Consider the following 15,397-nt stretch of genomic DNA (forward strand, 5'->3'; position numbering starts at 1 on the left):
GTTCAGATGAAGACAAGTTGGGCAGGGCTTCCAGTGCTTTCCTGCTGCTGCTGCTGCTGCTGCTAAGTCGCTTCAGTCGTGTCTGACTCTGTGAGACCCTATGGACAGGAGCCCACCAGGCTCCTCCATCCACAGGATTCTCTAGGCAAGGATACTGGAGTGGGTTGCCATTTCCTTCTCCACCAGTGCCTCCCTAGGGAGCTCAGACTCTATCCTGAGGTTGATGAGCGTATATGAAGGCTTTGCAACAGGGGAACGATGTAGTCAGGTGGGGGTTCTAGAAAGATCCCTGTGGTAGGTGTAGAGGATATTTAAAGGCAAGAAGAGGGAAGAGAGGACAGACTGAAGCCGTTGCCTTGAGTTGAAGGTGGCCTGAGCTAAGGCAATGGCAAGAGGGTGGGAGAAGGGACAGATGGGTGAAACCTTTCCAGAACAGAACAGCAGAATATTCAGTAGAATGATTTAAGGAGAGAAGGTAAAGATGACTGAATTTTCTGTCTCTGGAGCTTGAGGTGGATAGGGACAGCATTCATGGTGATGGGAGCCCAGGAACAGAGCAGAGTGAGGTCCTCTTCAAAGTACCCATTAGACATCCATTTCTTCAAGAGCTGTCTGTGCTGTACCTCCAGACGTGGGAGCAGATGAAGACCCAGCATCTTCCAGGGAAAGGCTAAAAGTGAGAGAGAAGAGAGTATTAGGGAGAGGCTAACGAGAGACCAAAGAATATTAGGAATCTTTTGGTTGTAAGTAACAGAACTCAGTTCAACCTAGGTTTAAAAAAAATTTTTTTAAGGAAAATGAGAGATATTAAGAGTCTAAAAAAAAAAGGGTCTAGTGGGCCTGTTATCTTGGAGTTTCAAGGGAGTGTCAACTTCAGGCATTGCTGGATTCAGGGTTCCTGATAATGTCATTGGGTTATCTCCCTGCCACCTCCATCAGTCAATTCTGTTTGTTTCTGCCTTTCTTTAAGAATGGGCCATCTTCTTTCTCTCCCATGACAGACTGGCCCTCTCCAGTCCCAGAAAAGATACATGTTCAGAACATTGATCAGCTCACACTTTGGAAGGAGGAAGCCAGTGGTCCCCATCCGCTGCATCAGCAGTGCTGGGGATGGTGGAGGCTTGATTGACCAGCCCATCACACGTGCAAGACCCAGCCCAACCATTGTACCAAGGAGAATGGGGCCCTGTGACTGGCCTACTTGCCTTTCCCAGTGGGTAGGAACCCGTGAGGACACCCCACCAGCCTGCAGGTTTAAGGGCAGACCTCTGGGGAACACTGACATTTCCAGGTTGCACGGAACTTGGGAAGGAGACTGATGAGTCTGAGAGAGGTTCTAGAAGAAGCAAAGTCTTCAAGGGAGGAGAGAAGTTCTACAAGGAGGCAATGGAAAAAGGCAAATTCTGGAAGGGATGACAGGTGCCCCCTGTTCTGGGCTCCAACCACCCACCCTGACTTGGTGTGGAAAAAGGCTGTGAGCTCTGAAGGGCCAGTGCAGGTTGTACCACGGCTCCCGGTGGAGCCCATTTCCCCACCTGTGATATGAGGACACTCACAGAACACCCACCCCATAGGATGGGTGAAAGGTGGGAGCAAGATGGCACAGAGAAATGCTTACCCCGATGCCTGGCACACGCTAAATGCTCAGTAATTGGGAGCTACTTATTCTGCTGGTGGAAGAAATTGTTAGTAGTGGCAGTGGTCATAGCCCCAGAATCCTGAGACCCTGATGGGTAGAAAGTTTAGCTAATACCTTCAGGCCCACTGAGGCCTCACGCATTTATTCATTCAACAGTCTTTAGCAGAGCCCCTGCTGTATGTACCCCAGTCCCAGTGTCAGACATGGCAGCACACAGGCGTCTAAGGCATCGGGAGATATGATATGATGGTGAGTAGCTACTATTCGGGATGATAAGTGCCACAGGGCCTGGGCTGTGGGAGCCCAGATAAACATGGCTCATAGGAGGCACCAGGGCAACTCTATAGGAAAGCAACATTCGAGGTGGTGCTAAAAGATAACTGATGGAGACAAAAAATGCTGATGTTCTGGGGACTTCCCTGGTGGTCCAGTGGCTAAGACTCTGAACTCCCAATGCAGGGGGCCTGGGTTTGATCCCTGGCCAGGGAACTAGATCTTGCATGCTGCAACTTAAAGACCCTGCATGCTGCAACGAATATCTGGCGTAGCCAAGTATATAAATAAATATTAAAACAAATTTTAGGTGCTAATGTTCTCTGCGTGTCACAGTGAGTAAGATGCTGGGTGTGCTGAGCATTTTCATACAGGAGGTGGGGACTGCTGTTCCCATTTCAAGGATAAGGGAATAGGGACTCAGAGTGGGTAGGTGGCTTGCTCAGAGTCACCGTACTTCCAAGTGGGGGCACCAGGGCTGGCCTGACCCCACCGGCTGGGTTTACCAGGTGGAGAGGAGAGAGAGAGGATGCCACGGAGCGGGAGAAGAACAAGGTGACCCAGCCCTCTGGGATGGGGAGAGGAAGGCAGGAGTCCCCCCTGGAGAGCCCACACCTGGGAGGGGGTGAGGCAGGGACAGAAGGACAAGGACAAGATGGGAACCTTGACCTTCAGCAAGTCCTGTGCCTCCTGGGATCTCGGTCTCCTTTGTACAGTGTGGTTGAGCAAGTCTATTATCTCCACCCCCATTTTACAGATGAGGAAACGAAGGTTAGATCCAAGCCTTCCAGGGATGAAGCTCACATGCCAGGGCCACCACACTGCAGTGCTGCTGGAGCAAATGCGATGTGAGAGTTCACTGCAAACCCTCCTCTCTGTGTCAACGGTGGTAGCCACAAAGGGCACCCCAGAGGAGTGGGAGTCCCCACGGGAGCAGCTCTCAGGGGATCCCAGAAGACAGTCCTGTGCTTCTATTCAGAAACTCAGCCTCTTAAGGACCCTGGAGAAAATTTCATTCATGCCCTGGGAGAAATGCATGCCACTTGCAAATGCAGAAACAGCCCCAAAAGAGGGGAGCATCTTGTTCAAGGTCACACAGTGAGCCATGATGGAAACCCGTCCAGAGTGCAGCTCGCCTTACCCCTGGTGCTGTGCCCTTTCTCCATTCCAAATCTACTCCTCACCAATGACCTCTCACCTTGCCTCCATTCATAGCAATCTCTATCAATCTGAGCTGTTAATAGGACCAGGCACTTCATCTTTCTTTATCTCTGGTCCTCCAAGCTATCCTATGAAGTATTACCCAGGGCAGCCATAAGGTCTAGTGGTGCTGGGGTTTAGTTGCTCAGTCGTGTCTGACTCTTGCGACCCCATGGACTGTAGCCCACCAGGCTCTTCTGTCCATGGGATTTTCCAGGCAAGAATACTGGAGTGGGTTGCCGTTTCCTTCTCCAGGGGATCTTCCCAACCCAGGGATTGAACCCAGGTCTCCTGCATTGCAGGCAGATTCTTTACCGACTAAGCTATAAGGGAAGCCCTAAGGTCTAAAAACAGAGGCAAATATATGTACTTAATACATGGTTCATTGATTGAATATTACAAAACACGTTAAATAATAATCAGTGCGTCTAGACTTTATAGCCACCCTATAAATTATGCAATCCTAATTTACAGATGAGAAAACTGAGGTTCAGAGATGTGACAAGTCTCGCTCCTGGCCTCACAGCAAGGAAGTGACAGCCTGAGGATTAGTATACAAGCATCTCTGACTCCACAGTCTAGGTGCCTTGTCCCTACCCCAAGCTGCCGTTGGGTAAGAGGCGAAGGACCTGCAAAGCGAGGTGAGGAGTAACAGGAGGCTCTGATCCCCAGGGATGAGAAAAGTAACAGTTATTGTGAACATAAGGCTTCCGAAGTCAGGCTGCCTGGGTTTGAATCCTGCTCTGCCCTCAGGCAAGTCACTGGTCCTCTCTGAGCCGCATTCTTCTCATCTGTGGAAGGGGATGGTAATAATGTGCTCACTTCACTGGGTCGTTGGAGGGTTAGATTAGAAGAGTGTGTGGCACGTGGCTAGCACATGGGAAGAGCTGCCTCTTGTTTGCTGGCCTCTTGTATGGCATTCTGCAGTGACTGCCTTGCCTACCAGCAGGACTGCGTTTATACCAACCGTGGGTTCTGGAGCTGGCCACCTGGGCTCAGCTACTTGCTAGCAGGGTGGTCTAGAGCTTAGAGGGAGACTTAAGGTGAGGCTTAAGCCTCAGGTCTTTCACTTGCATGGCCTTGTACCTTATTTTATATTCATAACTTTCTATTCTTTTTCTTAAAGGGATCCCCCAGTATTGTGTAAGCGCTACTGACAGCCTGAAAAACATGCATCAGGCTCTGTGTGTCTAATGCATTTGGTCTCTCCATGTACCTCGATTTTCTCAAGTAGGGAGGGTGTTATTAAATGAATGAATAGGTGTAGAATGCTTTGAAAACACCTGGCACATAGTAAATGCCCCAGTAACTATTTTGGCCTCTTAAGTGAGTCTCCAGCTAGTGAATATGCTAAGTGCTAGTCAACGTGCTAAATGCTTTACCCAGGTCGTGTTATTTAATGATGTTTAATCTTCACAGCAACCACTCCCATTTTACAGATGAGAAAACAGAGGCTCAGAGAAATGAGATAACAGAGCTGGGAAGCTAGACGGGTCTGACTCGAGGGCCTTGCCCCTAACCACTGTCCCCACTACCCCCCGGTTTAGGATGGGCCCCTGTCCACTGGCAGCTGAACCCGGAGGATCCGGGTCAAACAGGCAAGCACTGTCTGCCAGGCTCCGGTCACAAGGAGGAGGGGGACGAAGCCCCCCTGCAAGGTCCAGCTGGGCCCTGCCACACCTAGCACCCTCGTCCTGCCTGCCCCCTAGAACTTCCTCCAGAGCTCCCGTCACCAGAGGCCCTGGCCCAGGTGGGGCAGGGGCCAACGGGTGACAATGACCGATTTAGAAAGTAAAGTTGCTTCTCAAACAAATAAGAAAGAAGAGGAAAGAAAGAAATGGCCTGCCCGCTTCCTGCCCCACTCTCTCTCCCAGCACCTGGGGCCCAGCTGCAGGGTTTTCACTGCTTGTTTGTTCATCCTGCCTTGAGGAGCCTCTTCTTAAAGCCCCAGGCTCCCTCCCCGCTGGGCCTCGGGATGATTGTGGAGCCTGTGGAAATAAGCACCCTCCGTGATTGTCGCATTGTTGTCTTCTCGGGTATTGTTTGGGATGACAATACCAATAATCACAACAATCTGGGTTTCCTGCAGTTGGGAGGAGTAGGGGATTACCAGCTTGGCTGTGGGAGCTGCCATCCTAGCTCTGAGATGTCTGAGGTGTGAAGGCCTGGCCAGGTTATCCCTTCTCTCTGGGCCTGAGTTGCCTTGTCTGTAAAGTGGGATGAGGTTGTGGTGAGGGTCGGGTGAGTAGGGAAGAAGTAGGCATAGGCATGCCCCGGTGGGGTGGCAGCTACCCAGTCAGCTACTGTGCAAGCCAGGGTCCCGCAGGAACACAATTCTAAGAGCCTCTGCAGGTGGGGGTGGAAAGCTTGGTGGACTTGGAGGTAAAATAATCCTGAAGCCCTTGGTATGTTCTAGCCTGTGTTTGACGTGCTTTGCAGAGAATGATCATTTCATCCTCACCACAACCAAATGAAGTAGGTACTATGTCATTCCTATTTTACAGGTGTGGAAACTTAGGTGCAGAAAAATGGCTTGCCGGAGGTAGGTGCAGATGAACTCAGCCTGTCTGGGTCCGGAGTCAGTGCTCTGAGCTGCAGGCACTGGCTTGGGGGCAGGTCTGGCTCTGAGAGTGATTTGCTGTGTAACAGTGGACAAGTCCTTTGCCTTCTCAGCCTCCGTTCTTGTTCTGCAAAGTGAGCAGCCCATAATAACTGCCTGTAGAGTCGGACATGACTGAGTGACTGAACATGCACGCACGCACGCACGGGTATCAAAATCCTCGGGGAGACTTGTGGCCAGATGTAGTGACCAGGTAGAGAATGACAATGACTGGATATACCGGGGGCCCAGGAAGCCATGGCTGTCGCTGCCATCATTGTTATTAGTTTTAGAGTCACAGACAAGAGCCAGCCTAGAGGATGCTGAGGGCCCGGCCCAGCTCTGAAAATCTAAATCCTGTGGTTGCAGCTGGGGGAGTGACTCCAGGAGGCACCTGGTAAGAGGTGGCTCCACCCGTTGGGGCTAATGGGGCTAAAAAAAAATCCCTGAGGCGCCACCATGCAATTTGCCAGTCGCCTGCCCCGATTAAGGGCAAACTTTCCCACTCTGCTTCTCCTCCCCACCCCTACTTCCCGTAAGCTGTGTGGCTCCAGAGAAGTCACTTGGCCTCTCTGAGACAGGAAAAGGACATGACCTACATTAGAGATGCTGTAGATAAAGTGCGTAGCCTAGCTCCTGACGTGAAGTCACCAAGAGGCAAGGAGAACCAGAATTTTGAGGCCGACCTATGTTCCAGTCCTCCCTGGGCACGTTCCTTGGACTCTCTGAGCCTGGAGAAGAGGTTTGCACAGCAGCCAACACACAGCAATTGCTTAACTAACAATTGTGGTTGGCTGTGACCATTTCTTATACTTTCCAAGGATGTCCAGAACCCCTCAAAGATCCTGGGCGTTCTAACGTTCACTCTAGTGCTCAATTTCTCTGTTTGTCCCTCCAGAACTGTCCTCTGCCCATCTCCATCTGTTCTGTGCTTGGTAGGTGACCTTGGTGGGTGACATCAATGGGCTTTGTCCTCTGGCTTCTGGTGGGGTGGGGCAGGAGGCAGAGGCAGGTGGAGGGTGACAATCTATTTATTGCCCCAGCCCCTTCCTGCAGGGCACCCACAGGCTGCCCGTGTCCCTCACCCAAAGTCTGCAGCTTCCGTCAGCGGCCCCAGGCATACAACTGTGGCTCTGGGTCCAGGTACCCTCTCCCTCCCGACCCTTCGGGCTGTGAGTGATAACAACTCTCCATGGTTGCCAGCCCTGGGACACTGCCTTGTCCCTCCTAGTCTCCCTAAATCCTGCCCACATCTTTGTCATAGACCCTTGATTCAATTCTCTTCAAATTACTCAATTTGAATGTACCATCTGTTTCCTGCCAGGGCCCTGATCATGTGTGACGTGTACCCTGATGTATTCATTTAGGACTCCAGGTATGGTCGAATAATAAACATTCACATGGCTTTCACGGTCAGGTATTTACCCACTCAATTAATTTTTGCTGAGATCTGCCATGTCCCAGGCTCTTGGGTATGGAGCTGAGGGCAGGGATGACCAAGACAAGAGTCCCTGACCTCAGAGAACTCATGGACTAGTCGGGGAGACAGATGCCTTAAGAGACAACCACAATATTTGCTGAACGCCGTGACAGAGGCATGGGCGAATGCTGTGGCCAGGCAGAAGGGAAGCCATCACGCTCGGAGAGGCTGTACAGAGGAAGGACTTTTGAGCATCATCTTTGAAAAAAAAAAGTCATAACATTTTATTTAGCCCAGTGTTTCAAAATATCAACAAATAATATTATCAAGTAAAATTGATGGGAAAATGCCAGAGGTTTTTACATCTTTTTTGAAGTCTTCCAAATCTGGGGTGTGTGTTGCACTTACGGCGCATCTTAGTTTATCCTGATCCCATTTCAGGGTTCCGTAGCCTCTAGTGTGGAGCAGCATCTCCTTTGATTCTCACAACAGCTCTGGGAGCTCAGTAGGGCTTTTGCTCCCACTTTGCAGTTGAGGAAGCAGAGACTCAGGGGAGTATCTTGCCCGGGGTCACAAGTACTCCCTGATGGGGGCAGGCTAGAACCTACAGCTGTGTGGTTCCAAGCCTGTCTTCCTCCGGACCAACCCCTTCTTGCCAGAGTGAAGCCGCTGACAAGGGCTAAAGTCAAAACTTTAATTGAAGTCCTCTGACCCCAAATCCTGCAGTGTTTCTACCTCAGCTGATTCCAGGGAACAGATTAAGGGAAGGTTGTCATTGTTGTTCAGTTGCCAAGTCGTGCCTGACTCTTTGTGACCCCGTGGACTGCAGCCCGCCAGGTCCCCCATTCCCTCACCATCTCCCGGAGTTTGCAGATAAGGGAAGGTAATAAGAGAAGGTAATAACCTTCCAAAATGGGCTCCAACCCCTATTCTCCTAGGACCTTGAGACAGCATGGGGGTAGGGTGATGGCAGAGGAGCACTGAGGACTTCTGGCTAAGTTGCTAAATTCTCTTTTGGGAGGAGGGGGTAGTTAAGGGGTAGAAGGTGAGGGCTGCACAGGATGGTGGCAACTAGACTAAGCAAACTGGAAAATGGTTGCAAGTGATCCTGACATCTTTGCCAACCCCATGGTCAGCAGTTCCTTCTGAGCTTGAACGCAGGGCTATCCAGAAATGCTCACTCCCAGAGCCTAGGGTCATAGTTAAAGTTCACAGTGAATTCATCACCATCATTTTCACAATGATGCTTGGGAAATTATAATGGGATGATAAAGGTAAGACATTCGGATGAGCGGCTTACCCCAGATTCTCGTGGGTAGATTCTTCGACTCACATTCATGCATTGAAGGGGAAATCAGAGCCAGGAAAGAATGGCTGGAAGCAAGTGGAGTTCCCTGCACATCAGGGTGTGTTTGTGTGTTTGTGATTCCAGAGATGTGTGATGCTAAGAGTAATGTTCAGGACTTGAGTATTCCTGACCCATTGATTACTCATCAATTATCCATTCACCCGTACAATCATCCATCCAACCATCCTCTTGAGGTCCTGTATACCTGTCCATGCATCTGCCTCTCGGTTTGTTCTTTCCTTCACCCACCCTTCATTCATTCTGTCCTATCTCCTGTCACCTACCCGTCTTTCACCATCAACTCTGGACCCAATCATCTGCTGAATGCTCAACGGGCAATGGTGAGTAAAATTCAAGCCTTCCTTCAGACCTGGTGAGTGGACAGCCCTTAGTCTAAGCAAGGGAGCAAGTGTGGTGATGGAGAGGGGTTCTAGGAGCTTCGAGGAGGAAATGCCCAACTGTGACTTTCTGTGAGTCAGGAAGGCTGCCTGAGGAAGGAACACCCAAGCTGGTCTTGAAAGAGGAACAGGGGCTTGTGAAGGCCGAAGAAGGAAGCCTGGCTGATGAGATGGGCAGGGATGCGGGATGGCCAGGGACACAAAAGAACCCACCACAGAAGCTGGTGGGAGGGAATGAAGGAGCAGTGGCCTCGAGCCAAGAGTTTACCCCCGGCTCTCGTGGTCATGACACAGAAGTCCCTCGCAGCCTTACTTGGCCTGGCCTTCTCTTAGCACAGGCTCTGGGATGTCGGACTCAGAAGACCTAGAAAGCATGCAAGATATCCTCCTTATTGCATCCGAGAAACTGCCCTGCCAGAGTCACAATGGACAGCCCGAGTCTCTAACTCCAGTACCTTCTGGGTTCTCTCCATTAGCATCTAGACCCCAACTCGTCCACCCTCAGGGCCTGGCATGGAGCTGGGCCCAGAACAAGGGACCTTCCCCTGCCCGGATCCCTGTTTATCAATAATCAGATTGGTAGAGCTCACTCATGCTCTTTCCATTGTTCCATTTAATTCCCCCTCTCCACCCGCAACAGTCCCAGGGGGGCTGGAATTCCTTCTCTTTTTACAGATGGGGAGGGAAGTCTCAGCGAGGCCCAGGGGCTTGCCCAGAGTCACATAGCTCACACACAGCAGAGCTGCCATTCTGACAGCTGCCCTGCACCCGCTCCGGGACACCAGGCGACACCTCACGTAGGCTGGTGCCCTGTTGATGCTGTGCCACTGAAGTTGGGGCTGCGGACCTGTGGGGTGGGGAGGGACAGAAACCAAACCCAGGTGAGGCCTGGGCGGTGGGGGAAGGACCCTGGAGAGGAAACCTCGGAGCTTGTTTTCACCTGTAACCTGCTCTGCCCCGCCCAGCAATGGAAAATGTGTGTCAGAGGAAGCTGCAGGCTGGGGACGGGGTAGCTGTGCGTGGGTGATAGCTTGTGCAGGGCCACCTCGGGGGGCAGGATGTGCTGGGGCTGGGGGGCGAGGTTGGGGGTGCTGGAGTGGAGTTCGGGTTCTGCCCCTGGCCCTCTGCCTTTTCCTCTCAGGGTCGCACTTTCTTTTTCCACTGAGGAAAGGAAAGCGAGAACCGGGGTTGGGGGCACAGAGGGTGACTGGAGGGAGTAACAAGAGGAAAGGCCCAAAGAGACGGTGTGTTGGCGCCAAGAGGGCAGCAGAAGGTGCTGAGTGGTGAGACTGAGGAGGCAAGGAGTAGCTCAAAGCCTTGCCTGGGTTCCCAGGGAACTGTGGACAAGTTCTGAGCAAGAGAGTGGTGTGGACGTGTTTGCTCTAGGATACCCTCCTTCAAAGTGGTGATCGGGGCTGAAATGGACAAAAAGTGAAATGCAGTTTTTTTCGATTTTTGCTAGTGTCTCAGGGCTACCTGTGGAGAAGGCAATGGCACCCCACTCCAGTACTCTTGTCTGGAAAATCCCATGGACGGAGGAGCCTGGTAGGCTACAGTCCATGGGGTCGCTAGGAGTTGGACACTACTGAGCGACTTCACTTTCACTTTTCACTTTCATGCATTGGAGAAGGAAATGGCAACCCACTCCAGTGTTCTTGCCTGGAGAATCCCAGGGACGGGGGAGCCTGGTGGGCTGCCGTCTCTGGGGTCGCACAGAGTCGGACACAACTGAAGCGACTTAGCAGCAGCAGCAGGGCTACCTGTAACACGGAAGCACCAACCAGGTGGCTTACGATAACAGAAATGTCTTTTCTCACTGCTCTGTAGGTCAGAGGATGGATACTAAGGTGTCCTTGGGGCCGTGTCGTCTGAGACTCTGGGGAGAGAATCCTTTCTTGCCTTTTCCTGCCGTCTAGTGGTGGCCGTCAGTCCCTGGCATTCTGTGGTTTTCAGCTGCATTGTTCGAAACTCAGCCTCTGTCATCACGTGGCGTTCTCCCTGTGTGTCTCTCTCCTCTTATTTGGGATCTTTGTTTCCCAGACGGGGGACTGAACCCGGGCCCACGGCGGTAGAAGCCCAGAGTCCTAACCATTGTACTGCCAGGGAATTCCCTACCTGCTTCTCTTCTTATAAAGATAGCAGTTATATGAGATTAAAGGCCTACCCTATTTCTGCATGACCTCATCTTCTATTTGCAACAACTGAATCCCCAAGTAAGGTCACATTGTGAAGTGCTAAGTTTTAGTCCTTCAATGTCTATCTTTTGGGGACACAATTCAACCCATTACAGATGTCGTTCAAGTGCTTATCCTGTAGATAAATCTCAAATTAAAAAAAAAACCCTATGCAGATCAGATGTCCCACTTTGAGACCTCAGCCTATCGGTCTTCCACACGAATACTCTGCCCCAGTGAGTCCTAAATAAATGGTTGAGAAATAATTGACTTGTGGTCCCCCGAGGCCCTCAGGTCTTTCCTTAACAAGTTGAAGAAATAGAATAAAAGTCCCCAGAGAACTAAGTCAAGCTGCCCTCTGTCCTGGATTCCTGGTAAGCAGCTGCTCCACGGACCTATGCTCCTCCTTCTCCTCCCGCCTGAGCACCAGGCTGGGGGCGAGCCCCCCTACCCCAGAAGGAGAGAGAGCAAGCGCCTGAGTCTCCTTCCTCCCTGGATTAAACAGAACTCTTCACCCTTCTCAATCCTCTCCCTGGCTTCCCCAACCCAGCAAGCTCAGATTGCTCGGTTCACACAGGAGTTCATGCTATCCCCGCTGCCTTCTCCCCTTGGTTTCCGCCTTTGCCTTAACCCCTGGGACTATTGCCCCAGTCTTCAAACTGATTTCCCTGCTGCCAGCAGCCAATCGGGCCATCCTCTGTGCAAATCTGATGACTTCTCTCTCGCTGCCGTAAAACCTTAAATGGCTCCTTATTGTTCTCAGAATAAAGTCAGGATCCCTCCACCTACTATTCCAGACCTTGTATCAGCAGCTCCCCGCATCAATCTCCAGCTTTTCACTCTCTGCCTTCATATGCTCTATCCTATCGGCAGTGGAGAATTTCTGTTGGAAGGGGGTACAGTGGGGAAGCTTGTCTAGAAGTTGTCTTCATAAGCAGGAATGCCTGGCCTTGGCTGTGCCACCACCTCTTCTGTATCTGCTTCTTGGCAGATGTTACTCCTTCTACACGGCATTCTCTCTCCACATCTCCATTTTCCAACATCTGACCCAAAGGACGTCTTCACTCTGATCACAGAACCAAAAGGGTATCTATCTCCCTGCTCCAAATATAGAACGTTTTGGTTGAGCTTCCTGCCCAAGCATATTCTCGTCCACTTTGTCTTGACCAGAGGATGCACCTCCCTTCCCTTAGAGCCAGGTCCTAGTCCCAGGCCTGCAGTCGAATAGCAGGAACAGCACGTGAGAAAAGTGCCGGAATGCTGACCTGGCTGCTAATACCCTTTGCCAGTGTCTTGCTTGGTGACCTTGGGCAAGTCACTTTCCCTCTGTGGTTGCAGTTTCCTTTCTGTTCGAGTGGGGCGTGGGGCAAGACAGCCAAGCAGGCTGAAAGCATGAACTAAGCTTTTCCCTCCAGCCCGGGTCAGGCCAGACCTTGGTCCTGTGAACAAGAGCTTCTGGGGCCCTTTATTTTTACATTAATTTGCATACATTTGCATAAGGGCTATAAGAGGCCCCCCTACTACATTTTGTTCATAGAAAGAACTGAGACCTGCACGTAATTGATGTTTGGGGATGGAAAAGACTCACTCGCTCATGGTTTCATCCAAATCTTAGCAGTCAGAGTCTTGAGTAGATAACCCTCCAACCCCCTCTTTTTATAGATGAGTAACTCAGCTCAGAAAGGGAAAGTGATGAGCCCAGGGTCACACAGCAAGTGAGGAGCAGCAGGCTCCTTCCCGGGCTTCCCACAGTATGCCAGGGGATGGTACTAGGCACCTTAAATTTCTGACCACGCAGGGTGGAAGAAGGCGCAAGAGAGGGGTGAGTTTTCTCCTCAGGCCCTTCGCTGCACCCCAGAATAACAAAGCCTGCAGGCTCACAGCCTCCGCAACCACCACAGGAAACCAAATTGTAGTAGAAAGGCAGATGGGAGTGGAAAATCCTCTCAGAGATGTTAGATCGTTGCTTTCACCTGTTCTAAAAATAACCTGGCTTATTAGAGATTGATAGATGACAAGATAACCCACAAGTTCTTCCACTGAGGTCTTGGAGAGGAGAGAGAGTGCCTCTGTTTGAACAGAGGGGAGTTGGGAAGTGTTGCAGAGGGCTGACGTGCTGGCCGGGAGCTCGGTGTTTTTAGGCAGTGTCAGCACAGGCTGGCTGCAGGGCAGGTACGATGCTGGGCTGTAGGAACACCAAGGGAGGGAGGCAGATGTGGACACTGCCTTCAAGAGGTCTAGTCACATGAGGGTGGGAGACAGATGGCGAAAGTGGACAAGTTAAATAATTGTATGTTGGGTTAAGTGCTATGAGGGAGGGACACTGCTAAGATGGAGACTAATAGGGGAGACCAGGGTAGGTAGGGAGGCTTCTGGGAGGAGGTGATATATATATATATTTTTTTTTTAACCTTTTTTTATATAATATGCTTTTATGGCTGCACCATGGGAACTCAGTTCCCCAAGCAAGGATCAAACCCATGGCCCTGGCCATGGAAGCTCAGAGTCCTAACCACCAGACTGCCAGGGAAGTCCCTGGAAGGAGGGGCCATTTAACAGAGTCCCGGCAGTCTAGTGGTTGGGACTTTGCCTTCTAATGCAGGAGTGCAGGTTCGATCCCTGATCAAGGATCTGGGGTCCCGCATGCTTCTTGGCCAAAAAAAATCAAAACATAAAACAGAAGCAGTATTGTAACTAATCCAGTAAAGACTTTAAAAATTCTCCACATCAAAACAAACAAAAAAACCCAACTTAAACATAAAAGTAAATAAATAAACTGAGACCTGGAGAATGAGAAGGAACCAGTCCAGCAAAGAATGGAGGGAACGGCATCTCAGGAGACACAGTAGCATGCACAAAAGCCCAAAGGTGGGACAGAGCTCGGTGGTTCAAGAGGCTTGGAAGGCCCCTGCCAGGGGAGAGAGGGAAGGGCTGTAGGCTTGCAGGAGCTTGGAAGGAGGCAGGCCCAGGCCCGTGCGGGCTTTGAGGACCTGCTGGGGCTTATGGATTAGACTCCAGGTCCACGGGAAGCTCCTGAAACCAGGTTTTCCGCCGTGGGCTCATGGGGAGTGGTTTGCCTTTGAAGAAGTTTGCTCGTGCCTGCTGCCTGGGGTAATGACGGAGGGGCCGTGGCAAGAAGACCAGTTAGGCAATAATGGCCATGGGATCCAGATAGGACTGCTGGTGGCCTGGACTAAGATGGGAAAGGAAACAGCGAGAACCAGATGGATTCATGATATGTTTTGGAAATAAGCTTCCCAGAAGCTGTAGATGGATGGGGTCGGAGGTGGGGTGGAGGGAAGGGAGGAAGAGGGCCCTGGAAGGGATACCCAGCCCTCTGGCCCTACCGCCTGGGGGTGGCAGGGCCACTTCCTGAGGTGGGGAGACATGCAGATAGAAGGGCAGGGGTGGGAACCCAGTTTGGGACATGCTGGGCTTGAGACGTCTGCAGACTGCCAGGAGGCAGCTCCAGAGGCCCTGGCAGTCTCAGGCCGTCTGATGAAGACCGTCAGTCCTTCCATCACTGGACAAAGTCTGAACAGTGGACACTGGGGCACTAGGCTCAGCTCTGGTTCGTTTTGTAGCTTCAGCATCTAGGAAAGTGCCTTGCACATAGGAGGTGCCCAAGAAGAAGTGGTGTATGAGTGGAGCTGGACTACCATGAATGGGTGAATTAACTCATTACATGATGTTCAGTTCAGTCGCTCAATCGTGTCCGACTTTTTGCGACCCCATGAATCATAGCACGCCAGGCCTCCCTGTCCATCATCAACTCCCAGAGTTCACTCAAACTCATGTCCATCGAGTCGGTGATGCCATCCAGCCATCTCATCCTCTGTCGTCCCCTTCTCCTCCTGCCCCCAATCCCTCCCAGCATCAGGGTCTTTTCCAATGAATAAACTCTTTGCAGGAGGTGGCCAAAGTATTGGAATTTCAGCTTTAGCATCAGTCCTTCCAATGAACACCGAGGACTGATCTTTAGAATGGACTAGTTGGATCTCCTTGCAGTCCAAGGGACTCTCAAGAGTCTTCTCCAACACCACAGTTCAAAAGCATCAATTCTTTGGTGCTCAGCTTTCTTCACAGTCCAACTCTCACATCCATACATGACCACTGGAAAAACCATGACATGATGATGCTGCTGCTGCTAAGTCGCTTCAGTCGTGTCCGACTCTGTGTGACCCCATAGACGGCAGCCCACAAGGCTCCCCCGTCCCTGCGATTCTCCAGGCAAGAACACTGGAGTGGGTTGCCATTTCCTTCTCCAATGCATGAAAGTGAAAAGTGAAAGTGAAGTCACTCAGTCGTGTCCGACTCGTAGCGACCCCATGGACTGCAGCCCACCA

General features: G+C 51.3%; 1 long non-coding RNA gene across 1 annotated transcript in view; it reads right to left on the reverse strand.

Annotated features, from left to right (window-relative positions):
• Nucleotides 1–448: 448 nt before the first annotated feature.
• Nucleotides 449–15,397, reverse strand: part of LOC139178646 (uncharacterized) — a 59,372-nt gene continuing 44,423 nt past the window's right edge. The window contains exon 2 of the long non-coding RNA XR_011563055.1: nucleotides 449–670. This is a non-coding gene — a long non-coding RNA (uncharacterized lncRNA). The remainder of the gene's footprint in view (nucleotides 671–15,397) is intronic.

This window comes from Bos indicus, chromosome 2, assembly GCF_029378745.1.
Source record: "Bos indicus isolate NIAB-ARS_2022 breed Sahiwal x Tharparkar chromosome 2, NIAB-ARS_B.indTharparkar_mat_pri_1.0, whole genome shotgun sequence".
NCBI classification, from domain to species: domain Eukaryota; kingdom Metazoa; phylum Chordata; class Mammalia; order Artiodactyla; family Bovidae; genus Bos; species Bos indicus.